This window comes from Anabrus simplex, chromosome 9 (genome assembly GCF_040414725.1).
Source record: "Anabrus simplex isolate iqAnaSimp1 chromosome 9, ASM4041472v1, whole genome shotgun sequence".
Classification (NCBI taxonomy): Eukaryota; Metazoa; Arthropoda; class Insecta; order Orthoptera; family Tettigoniidae; genus Anabrus; species Anabrus simplex.
Genome location: NC_090273.1, coordinates 89,124,546 through 89,137,067, shown reverse-complemented (window position 1 = coordinate 89,137,067; position 12,522 = coordinate 89,124,546). Strand labels below are relative to the sequence as shown.

General features: G+C 40.8%; 1 long non-coding RNA gene across 1 annotated transcript in view; it reads right to left on the bottom strand.

The window, feature by feature from the left end:
- The window catches only part of LOC137502214 (uncharacterized), a 116,673-nt gene that overhangs the window by 52,629 nt on the left and 51,522 nt on the right, over window positions 1-12,522 (bottom strand). Inside the window, exon 2 of the long non-coding RNA XR_011018730.1 lies at window positions 2,462-2,640. This is a non-coding gene — a long non-coding RNA (uncharacterized lncRNA). The remainder of the gene's footprint in view (window positions 1-2,461; window positions 2,641-12,522) is intronic.

Below are 12,522 nucleotides of genomic sequence, written 5' to 3'. Positions count from 1 at the left end.
TTTTGGATCCTCAAAGGAAGAAAAACTATTCGAGCCATTCTAGCTGGTTGTGTTGTCTGTCGGAGACATGAGGCGAGAAGTGTTCCCATTTGTACACCTGCTTTACCTGAGCCTCGAGTGCGGGATGCAGTTGCTTTCGAGACTACTGGTATTGACTTAGCTGGTCCATTGTTTTTGAGAAATAATCACAAAGTGTGGATATATCTATACACTTGTGCGGTGTACCGTGCAGTCCACCTTGAGCTGACCTCGTCACTCTCCGTTGATTCATTCCTACGAACTTTCAGAAGATTTGTAGCTCGCCGAGGTAGACCTTCTATTGTATATACAGATAATGGTAGAAATTTTGTTGGGACACACAATGCTTTCAGTCAATTGGACTGGAACAAGATTTCCAAATGCAGCAATGCTCATCAGATTGACTGGCGATTCAATCCTCCCACAGCAGCATGGTGGGGAGGGTGGTGGGAGCGACTAATAAGGATGCTGAAACAGCTGCTAAGGAAAACTCTTGGCAAAGCTTCGCTATCCTATGAAGAATTGGAAACAGTCTTATGTGATTGCGAAGCCGTGATGAACTCTCGACCGCTCACATATGTATCAGAAGACAGTACTGATCTAGCCCCTATCTCGCCTAATATGTTTTTGTTAGATATGAAAGAAATGGGCGTGCCAGACTGTGATGTCATGGATTCAGATCTAACCGACGGAACAGAAATCGTCAAAGGATAAGAGATAGCTTTCGTTAGCGATTTAGGAGAGAATATTTAGGTCAATTAGTATTGACTGCCCAAAAGAAGAGTCGCCAATTGCTTCTAGGAGAAGTTGTTCTTATTGGAGCAGACAACCTCAAAAGAATCGATTGGCCTTTAGCTGTAGTGGAACAGCTTATTCCAGGACGTGATGAAGAAATTCGTCTGGTGAAGCTGAAGACTGCAGCAGGGACCCTTTTCCGACCAGTCCAGAGGGTATATCCTTTGGAAATTCGTGCAAAGGAGGCATCTACAAAAGATGAACTTTTAGTCGGCAAGAGTGGTGGAGTTGGGACAACTATCCAAAGCAGTGTGGAAGGTAGTGGGGAAATTGAACATGTTCGAACTAGGTGTGGACGTAAAGTGCAACTACCTGCTAGATTTAGACGTGATTGTGATTGACTTCCAATGACTGTTTCATTCGTTTAATTTTACTCCTGTGTTTCTGATTTATTGTTTTAATTTGAGTCGTTGGAAATTAATCACGACTCAAAGGTGGGAGTATGTAGGATTGCTGAAGAGGGCTCTGCCATCTAAGTAGACCTATACATATTCCTTGACGTCTCAACTATACTATAGCTAATGCTTCATTGTTTTGCAATCACACAGACATGAAATCAAAGTTACATTGAAGTCTTAAAATTAAAAGGTTGTGAGATACGGTATTTAATAATAAACCTGCAGAACGCCGGGTAGGCTTTAGATTTAATATATTCTACCAATATATACACTTCACAACTCACATAGTATTACCTTCCAATACTTTTGGATATCTTAGCAATGCTCCCCCTGTGGGTGAGGGCGGTAGAATAACACCCACGTATCCCCTGCCTGTCGTAAGAGGCGACTAAAAGGGGCCTTAAGGGCTCTGAACTTTGGAGCGTGGGTTGGCGACCACGGGGCCCTTAGCTGAGTCCTGGTATTGCTTCCACTTACTTGTGCCAGGCTCCTCACTTTCATCTATCCTATCCGACCTCCCTTGGTCAACTCTTGTTCTTTTCCGACCCCGACGCTATTAGGTTTGCGAGGGCTAGGGAGTCTTTCATTTTCACGCCCTTCGTGGCCCTTGTCTTTCTTTGGCCGATGCCTTCATTTTTCGAAGTGTCGGATCCCTTCCATTTTTTCCTCTGATTAGTGTTACATAGAGGATGGTTGCCTAGTTGTACTTCCTCTTAAAACAATAATCACCGGGCGAGTTGGCCGTGCGTGTAGAGGCGCGCGGCTGTGAGCTTGCATCCGGGAGATAGTAGGTTCGAATCCCACTATCGGCAGCCCTGAAAATGGTTTTCCGTGGTTTCCCATTTTCACACCAGGCAAATGCTGGGGCTGTACCTTAATTAAGGCCACGGCCGCTTCCTTCCAACTCCTAGGCCTTTCCTATCCCATCGTCGCAATAAGACCTATCTGTGTCGGTGCGACGTAAAGCCCCTAGCAAAAAAAAAACAATAATCACCACCACCATCTTAGCAATGGCATCACTGTATAGTTCCCTTCACACTTCCTATCTAGGATTGGTTATATCTTTAAGATGACTACCCCTGTCTCCATGTATTTTGACACAAATGTAAAATTATTTCGCGAGAATCTAACGTAATTGAATAATCTCGAAGATAACAACGATCTAACGTCTATTCACAAACAATTTAGATGACTACATTGGAATTTATAACATTTATGTACGTTACTTTCAAGAGAAACTTATCTTTTACCTTCGCCGGGTCTGGATTATGTCTGACTCGACATATGCGGCTCTGTTTTTTGGCGATCACATTCTGCCACTGGTCATCGGGATGTTCTGGGATATGCGGTCCTTCCTTGCCGTCATCTCAGCTTAGCCTCCTCCGGACAAGCTCACCATAGTCTTCTTAGAATTGCGTGGCAGCCAGATCTTGCACAATTGGGATACAAAGAAACAAAGTTAGTTTAATAAGTGTTTCCCGCGCCCACATATAAACATGTGTTAAATTGAAATAATAAATATGGTAGTTCAACCTATTCAATACAAGTAAATAAGAGATGTAGAGATTACATTCTTATTTAATTAAAAGTGGAAATTGTACCGGTTTCGACCCCAGTCTGGGTCATCACCAGCCGATTATAACTCGAAAAACAAATAGCATTAAGTAGAGTGCCTGTCGCATCGTAGTACGGCAATCATATCGTGAGTAAGAGGACCGTGAGGTTCGCGCTTGACTCTCGGGATGTACAACTGCTGCGCGGTTCGTTTATCTCAAGCGTCAACTTCACGTTGCAATATCTCGGGATGTAATTGACATATTGCGATGAAACAAACGCCATTACTTATGTGATTTTTCATGTTAACGATTGCGCACGAAATAATACAGGGTGTCCATTTAAAAAAACGTAAGTTGATGTTGAAAATACTATTTCCCTACGTTTTTGACTGGCTCATAGATTTACTTTAATTAGCCCCTTCCCACCCTCCATGCCTGTGAAAGTCAATTTTCAATATATCTTCTTGTTCCAGATATATCTGCGGTGAAAGTTTTAAGTGGGCCACCCTGTATACGTTTCTAGCCTCTTCAGATTAGCACGTCTGCTCTTTAAGATCGTTTATTCTTCTTCTTCTTCTTGTATGTTGTTGGGCAAGATCGTTTATTCATTTATAATTTTGCAATAGTACAGTGTTTAACAATTCTGAGTCTTGTTTTGTCTCAGCCACTGGCATGTTGATTTTTACTATTCCGCTCTCACGCTATATCGTATCTCCTTGATATGAATGAGTTTAGGCGTAATGTTTAAATTTGATATCAGCAATTGCGACCATCTTACCTCCACTGAATTATAATCTTAGGACAGTGAAATTGCACAGTGTCATTCAAACTGAGCTACGATACGTATTTCTGAAGAATCAAACATATTTCTACCTCGCATTCCATTTAAAATCGTATTTATCTTCATTCCATTAACTCAAAACACTATAATATAATTTTACCATATCCCGTTCATAACTGTAGCGCTACATTAATGTGCAATTTAACCGTATAATAACATATTACGTTATTAATTCATCTCGATCAGATAAAAATGGCAAAGACGATATTAACACGAAAATAAACGGAATATCTTCAAATGTATTCCCTTTCACGAAAACCTCTAAATAAACGGATACATCGTTATCTTAACCTTGTATTGATATCCTTGGGAATACAGCACTTCTTGATTGTCCTAAGATGGCATAGACACCTTTATTTCACCTAAACGCATCACTAGTCAATATTGATGCTGATGATGCTTGTTGTTTTAAGGGGCCTAACATCGAAGGTCATCGGCGCCTTAGTCAATATTCATGGAGTTGAGTCTCATATAAATATGATACGATGTTGTGTTTCATGACGTAATACGCGTCACACACTGGAAGGCCTTTTAAAGATTCAAACTATCTTTTTCAAGTTGCACATATATATGTCATCATTGAATTGAATTTTTTTTTTTTTTTGCTAGGGGCTTTACGTCGCACCGACACAGATAGGTCTTATGGCGACGATGGGATAGGAAAGGCCTAGGAGTTGGAAGGAAGCGGCCGTGGCCTTAAGGTACAGCCCCAGCATTTGCCTGGTGTGAAAATGGGAAACCACGGAAAACCATCTTCAGGGCTGCCGATAGTGGGATTCGAACCTACTATCTCCCGGATGCAAGCTCACAGCCGCGCGCCTCTACGCGCACGGCCCAACTCGCCCGGTGAATTTAATTTAAAAATAAACAATTCTACTGAGGAAAATAATAATAGAGTGAGAAAATCTACATAATGAGATGTAAAGTAGCCGCTTATCTGCATGTGGTGCAAACAATCTTCCCATCATAATTCATTTTGTTTGTCCGTTCATAACTGGTATTGTACGTCCATCATCACATAAAGACGTCTGTCTCCGTTTACTTGGGCCTTATAATGCATTTAATGGACAACTTGAAGTATTGATGATGATGATGATGATGATGGTGATGATGATGCTTGTTGTTTAAACGGGCCTAACATCTAGGTCATCGGCCCCTAATGGTACGAAATATAATGACAATTTAAAAGTTAAAAACTCATCCACTGAGCAGAATTCAAAACGTGATGATGAAGAATGGATGAATATGAAAATACTCAGCGGATCTAACTCAATATTGAAAGTTAAAATAAATCCACTGACTAGAATTCAAAAAGATGACAATGAACAATAATTATGAACTTAAAAAATTAGTGGATCCAACCCGCAATGCCCCACCTTCCCACAAACTATTTTAAAACAACAGTATTTATGCTGACCAAAGGGCTGCCTCCAAAGCACAATACTGAATCGATGATGCTTGTTGTCTAAATGGGTCCAAAATCCAGGTCAACGGCCCCTCATAATGGTACTTATCGCTATGAACGTAAGAACCATGGTATTTCTCATGTAGCGGTACTAATCATGAGTACCGTAGACTTACGGTGTTCCACACATTGCGGTACTACTCACAGGTAACGCAGACCTATGGTGTTCCTCACAGTGGTAGGGGTTTCCAAAATGGCAAAGAGGGGAATGTACGGGAAATAGATAGATGAGTTGAAGGTTGCCGAGGCAGCATACAGAAACGGTGGCTATGGACTCTACGAGTGTGCCCATACATATGTAGTCCCTAAAACCACATTAAAGAGACATGCTTTCAGTAAAAACACGTTCTCAAATGAAGTTAAATCATTCGGAAGGCAATCATTTTTCCTCGGCTGAAATGGAAAAGGCTATCGCTGACCACCTCCTCTTATTTGAAGAGATATTTTTTCGGGTTTACCATTAAAGATGTTCGTAAACTTCCATTCGAATTATCAGAGAAGAAAATGGCGGAGAAACAAAAGGAAAACGACAATGTTGGTTGGCCTAATTCAAGCTGGCTTTGTATTTTGTGCAAGAAGACAAAGATAGATGATATGATTCAATGTATGGACGGTGTGCCAATGTGAAGCCCATCATAACGAAATATTTCCGTTCAGACTGCAAATAACTTGCCATTCTTAATCTCAGCCAATGGACAGGATTTGTAAATTTCAGTGTGCCTTTTTCTTTATTCTTTGTTTGTTTACTAACAGTTTTACCAAATGGTCCAACTTAAGCAACTGGAAGTCCAAATTAAAAAACCCGTTTCCTAATTCGGACCACTTACTAACTTCAAAATTCTATATTGTATGCATTTGAAGTACACTTTTATTCAAAATGTAACAACACCTTATGAAAGTGTACCCCATGTAGATTATTGTACATTATATTTTACTTAAATTAAATCCATAATAAAGACGTAGGGTAACAAAATAAAAAGTGGTCCAATATAGGCAACTTTTCACAAATTTCCAAATACCCCAAAAATGATCTGTTTTATCTAAAACCTGTATATAACGAAAGTTATAGGAAAGGTCACTCCCGACCATTTACTGTAAGTCTCATTCATTTTTACCGTATGCCCTTCAGTTCAGAGTGTTCCGTGTTCGATTCCCGACCGGGTGGGATACTTGAATAGCTCGGGCTTGGTTCTTGTGTTTGTCCCAACACTCTCCTATTCATATTCATACAACATACCACACTACAAATCACCACAGAAACACTCAATAATGATTACAACCCTCCAGGAAGGGCATCCCACAGTTGTGGGAAGAGCGGTCGAAAAAGAAAAACGTAATTATTTATTTATTTATTTATTTATTTATTTATTTATTTATTTATTATGAATTCTCTAATAAACTATACGGTTGCCACAAGGACAAAGTATTGTACCAGGAAATGTCCGTACTTTATTTTGATTGAGCATGAGTGTTCGCAAGGCGTGTGCGGTACACTACTGGAGCGGGTACACAGAGAGGGGATTAGTTCACCAATTTATGTCTTTTCAAACGAACTGAGTTTATTCGGTACTAGACCGTCTGGATATTCTCGACGGTCTCGTTCCGGGATTCACCTCACTCGTTCATTACTTTGCACGTGTATCCAGAATTTAAAAAGTCACTCGAATTCCACCAGAATCAACGTGTTCTTTTATCACTTGAATACGGTTTGCACCCGTTTAAAGAAGATTGTTGGCTTTTTCTGATAACGTGAATACTAGACTGAGTTAAGTTCGAATGTCAATTAGAATCGAACACGTAATTATTAGTCCGGTAGGAAACGTACGAAACTGAATTTAATCCGAATATTTATTAGAATCGAACTTGCGGTTACTTCCCACAAGAAAAAGAAATTATGTTTGAATGTCCACTAAAATCGAACTTATAGTTACTTGTAATTTTAAATAATTTAATGGGTGAATGAAAGAGTTTATTCGTAGAAAACGAACACTGCTAGTTAACACTTAAGACTCAAGTCTTATATCACACGAAGTTGTCGCCTTTTGGATGAAGCAAAAGTTGTGTATCGCAACAAGCGACACCGGCAACCGATCCGAAACGTCACTCTTCTGCATGACAATGCAAGCCGCATACTGGCGCTTTAACGCGGGAAAATCTAGAGGAAATTCACTGGAAACCTCTGAAACACTCTCCGTCCAATCCAGATTAATCGCTCTGCGATTACCATTTATTTGAACGACTCCTAGGAGGATAGCGGTTCGATGATTATGATGCAAGAGTAGAAGAGTTCGTGCGCAACTGGCTCCGCACACATCCCTCTTCTTTCTTTCAAGACGGCATCAGAAACTTGCCAGTCCGATGGAGAAAATGTGTATCGAAGGCAGGACGCTATGTAGAAAATTTTTCTCTATATGTGTACTTTTTTGGTTGATGCAATGAATTTAAAAAATAATTCCCGTTTATATATGTTCTGCTCTTGATTTGCTTAGTTTATTATTTATTGTCAGTTTCTGTTTTTTTGTTGTTGTAAAAATTCCATTGGGGTTCTAAACCCCCCAGTGATCCCTCGTTGGATACGCCCCTGGATTTGAATATGCTGAGGTTCATAAGACGACGGACAGGATGGTGCTATTCGTTCGTCTGTATCTTAATTAGCTTAGGATTTGCCAAAATCGGCAAACAATCAGGTGATAACATGCAGTGACGTGGCTTGACCTTGGCAGCTAGCAGTGGGGCTTATATCACGCGCTACGTCAGCCGGGATGAGGCGGATTACTAACTGCACTTTGAGATAATTCGTAATTTTAAAGTAATATTTATGTACCGGCGTTCCTGGTATAGTATACTTCATTCTTCAATACGCAACTTGAATTACTGCGTAACATGTTATAAAAATATACTATCTATAAAATCATATTAGTATGGAATGTGTGTTTGAGTCATCAGTCCATAGACTGGTTTGATGCAGCCCTCCATGCCACCCTATCCTGTGCTAACCTTTTCATTTCTAGGTAACTATTGCATCCTACATCTGCTCTAATCTGCTTGTCATATTCATACCTTGGTCTACCCCTACCGTTCTTACCACCTACACTTCCTTCAAAAACTAACTGAACAAGTCCTGGGTGTCTTAAGATGTGTCCTATCATTCTATCTCCTCTTCTCGTCAAATTTAGCCAAATCGATCTCCTCTCACCAATTCGATTCAGTATCTCTTCATTTGTGATTCGATCTATCCATCTCACCTTCAGCATTCTTCGGTAACACCACATTTCAAAAGCTTCTATTCTCTTTCTTTCTGAGCTAGTTATCGTCCATGTTTCACTTCCATACAATGCCACGCTCCACACGAAAGTCTTCAAAAACATCTTTCTAATTCCTACATCAATGTTTGAAGTGAGCAAATTTCTTTTCTTAAGAAAGCTCTTCCTTGCTTGTGCTAGTCTGCATTTTATATCCTCCTTACTTCTGCCATCGTTAGTTATTTTACTACCCAAGTAACAATATTCATCTACTTCCTTTAAGACTTCATTTCCTAATCTAATATTTCCTGCATCACCTGCCTTCGTTCGACTGCACTCCATTACTTTTGTTTTGGGCTTATTTATTTTCATCTTGTACTCCTTACCCACGACTTCATCCACACCATTCAGCAACTTCTCGAGATCTTCTGCAGTCTCCGATAAAATAACAATATCATCGGCAAATTTCAAGGTTTTGATTTCCTCTCCTTGGACTGTGATTCCTTTTCCAAATTTTTCTTTGATTTCCTTTACTGCCTGTTCTATGTAAACATTGAAAAGGAGAGGGGACAAACTGCAGCCTTGCCTCACTCCTTTCTGGATTGCTGCTTCTTTTTCAAAGCCCTCGATTCTTATCACTGCAGACTGATTTTTATACAGATTGTAGATAATTCTTCGTTCTCGGTATCTGATCCCTATCATCTTCAGAATCATAAATAGCTTGGTCCAATCAACATTATCAAATGCCTTTTCTAGACCTACGAACGCCATGTACGTGGGCTTGTCCTTCTTGATTCGATCCTCGAAGATCAGACGTAAAGTCAGGATTGCTTCACGTGTTCCTACATTTCTTCTGAATCCAAATTGATCTTCTCCCAACTCAGCTTCAACTTGTTTGTCCATTCTTCTGTAAATAATACGTGTTAAAATTTTGCATGCATGAGATACTAAACTAATGGTGCGGTACTTTTCACACCTGTCAGCACCGGCTTTCTTGGGAATAGGTATAACAACATTCTTCCGAAAATCGGATGGGACTTCTCCTGTCTCATGCTGTTACTCAGGGAACGTACGTTCCCTTTTGATACGTTAGTAATCTTTTCGGCCTAATTCTATAATGGGTTTTTGTTTTATTTTGTACTTCGTTTCCTAATTCCTTTGTTGAATAAATAATTTTGTTTTATATTTTAAATTTATTTTCCACTTATTTGTTCAGAGAGGATGATTACCTCGTTGTACTTCCTCTTAAAATAAAAATCCTCAGCACCACCACATCGCCCCAGGTGCTCTGAAATATGGAGCGTGGGCTGGCGACCACGGGGCCCTTACCTGAGTCTTGGCATTGCTTCCACTTACTTGTGCCAGGCTCCTCACTTTCATCTCTCCGATCAGATCTTCCTTGATCAACTCTTGTTCTTTTCCGACCCCGACGTTATTAGGTTTGCGAGGGCTAGGGAGACTTTCATTTTCACGCCCTTCGTGGCCCTTGTCTTCTTTAGCCGATATCTTCATTTTTCGAAGTGTCGGATCTCTTCCATATTTACCCTCTGATTAGTGTTATATAGAGGATGATTGCCTAGTTGTACTTCCTCTTAAAACAATAATCACCACCACCACCATCTTAAAACAATATCCATGACCACCACACACCTCGTACTGTGGTTATGTTCGATGACCTAGAGGCAGATCTCACATGAGATGAGATGAGATGAGACTGTCAGTGTACCGGCCGGTACACCCCTACGGCACAATTTTAAATCTTGCGCCAATAAATCCTCCTCTACAGGAGAAACTCTGAACGTTAATAACTGGTTCCATTCATAAGTTTCCTCAGAAGATGTCACTACCGTAAATGTTGGGATTATAAAGTTGTCCGTACTGTGTGGATTTCAACTTTTTTTGTTTTGCATTGAGCATGAAGTGTGGACATTCTCTTATGGATGTCTCCAAAAAAAAAAAAAAACTATGACCATGCACCCTGGTGCGAAGTGAAAGAACCCCCTGTGGGTGAGGGCGGTAGGATAACACCAACGGTATCCCCTGCCTGTCGTAAGGGCGACTAAAAGGGTCCCCAAGGGCTCTGAAGTTTGGAGCGTGGGTTGGCGACCGGGGCCCTTAGCTGAGTCCTGACATTGCTTCCACTTACTTGTGCCAGGCTACTCACTTTCATCTATCCTATCCGACCTCGCTTGGTCAACTCTTATTCTTTTCCGACCCCGACGCTATTAGGTTTGCGAGGGCTAGGGAGTCTCATTTTCACGCCCTTTCGCGGCCCTTGTCTTCCTTTGACCGATACGTTCATTTTTCGAAGTGTCGGACCCCTTCCATTTTTTCTCTCTGATTAGTGTTGTATAGAGGATGGTTGCCCAATTGTACTTCCTCTTAAAACAATAATAACCACCACCACCGAAGTGAAAGAACTTTATTTGAAGAAATTTTGTATTCATAAGTTTTTTCTTTACTAAATTTTGTTCATTCAATTTTGGGTTGGCAATATTTATATTTTCCGTCCGCCAGTTTCGAAATTAACCAATCAATAATTTCTGTAATTAATTTTCAGCCAATCCTGTATTTCTTCTTCGATGTTGTGTGTACCTTTTGACGTTAACAAATAAAACTCCGTGGGTGTGTCTTGTTCATTCACGAAAGGTCTCTAACTTTCCCCGAGGGTATAAAAACTGCTGATTATCTTGTCTCTCGGCCAATTCATCAACATCTAACTTAGTGTATGGACACGTAGCAGGGGGCGGGTAGCACCTCTTCCTTCCGGCATCAGCTCTGCAGAAAGGTAATGGCCGTTTAACATCTTTATTTCTTGCTAGCTCAGCAGTTTAACCCGCGGGGAAGGTCCGAAACCTTTACTCTGTAACCCATCTTTCAAACATGTAATTTTCCGTCGTTTTGGTAAAACTTCACATATCTTTAACTGTAACGGGGATACAGAGTGATTTACCCTCTCGAGCTCCCCTTCACATTGGCTTGAGGTGACTACGTTTGGTAACTGTTTTCTTCCCTTCTGCAATGTCTTAAAACTTTTTTTTTCTTATACGAGTCACCTCCATAGTTTGGGAATAGCCCCTGTTTCATCTGCCTAGTGCCTCTTAGGTTTTTAGAAGTTTCATGTAAGAGTGCAAGCTCACGCCTCCATTCATTTTTGCATTTTGGGCCATTTACCTTAACCTATTATTTTTCTACTAAGGCCCAGTAGGCTGGGTACAAGGTACTCCCGTTTCATTTTGTGTAAGTTGTGCCTTGATGGCAATTTAGTGTGGTATTGCCTTTAATAGGCTTGGAAAACTGAGAGCGGGTCAGCTCTTTTATGTATTGGAAATGTGCCTCTAGGAGGCTTGACATTGCTAGGTGGGAGCAAGTGCTCCATGTTATTAGGGGATTTCTGCCGTTTGGTAAATATGTGTTTGTAAGCTGAGAGCTCAGAAATTGCAAAACTTGGGGCTCGAAGCCCAGAACTTGTAAAGATCCCTAAACTTGTGCTTTCGTGCTCTTGTTTGTAAAATTATACCTTGTACCTGATCTTTCATTGTTAACTCACCTAGTGAAAATTTGTTAAATCTTGTTGGTGGTGGTGGTGATTATTGTTTTAAGAGGAAGTACAACTAGGCAACCATCCTCTACATAACACTAATCAGAGGGAAAATATGGAAGGGATCCGATACTTCGAAAAATGAAGATATCGGCCAAAGGAAGACAAGGGCCACGAGGGGCGTGAAAATGAAAGACTCCATAGCCCTCGCAAACCTTATAGCGTCGGGGACGGAAAAGATCAAGAGTTGACCAAGAGAGGTCTGATAGAACAGATGAAAGTGAGGAGCCTGGCACAAGTAAGTGGAAGCAATGCCAGGGCTCATCTGAGGGCCCCGTGGTCGCCAACCCACGGTCCAAAGTTCAGAGCCCCTGGGGCCCCTTTTAGTCGCCTCTTACGACAGGCAGGGGATACCGTGGGTGTTATTCTACCGCCTCCACCCACAGGGGGATTAAATCTTGTTGTATATTGAAAATATAATCTTCGGTTAATTTTTAAGTTTAGTATCATATTGTGAATACACCCATTCCAGCCCGCACCTTCTTTCACCTCTGCTTTCTACGGGTAACCCCGTATCAATTAGTATGTATTAAATGGCCACGGATCTTTGGAAGAGGCCTCCATCCAACAGTGAACCAGTTGTGGTTGATTATGATATAGTCATTT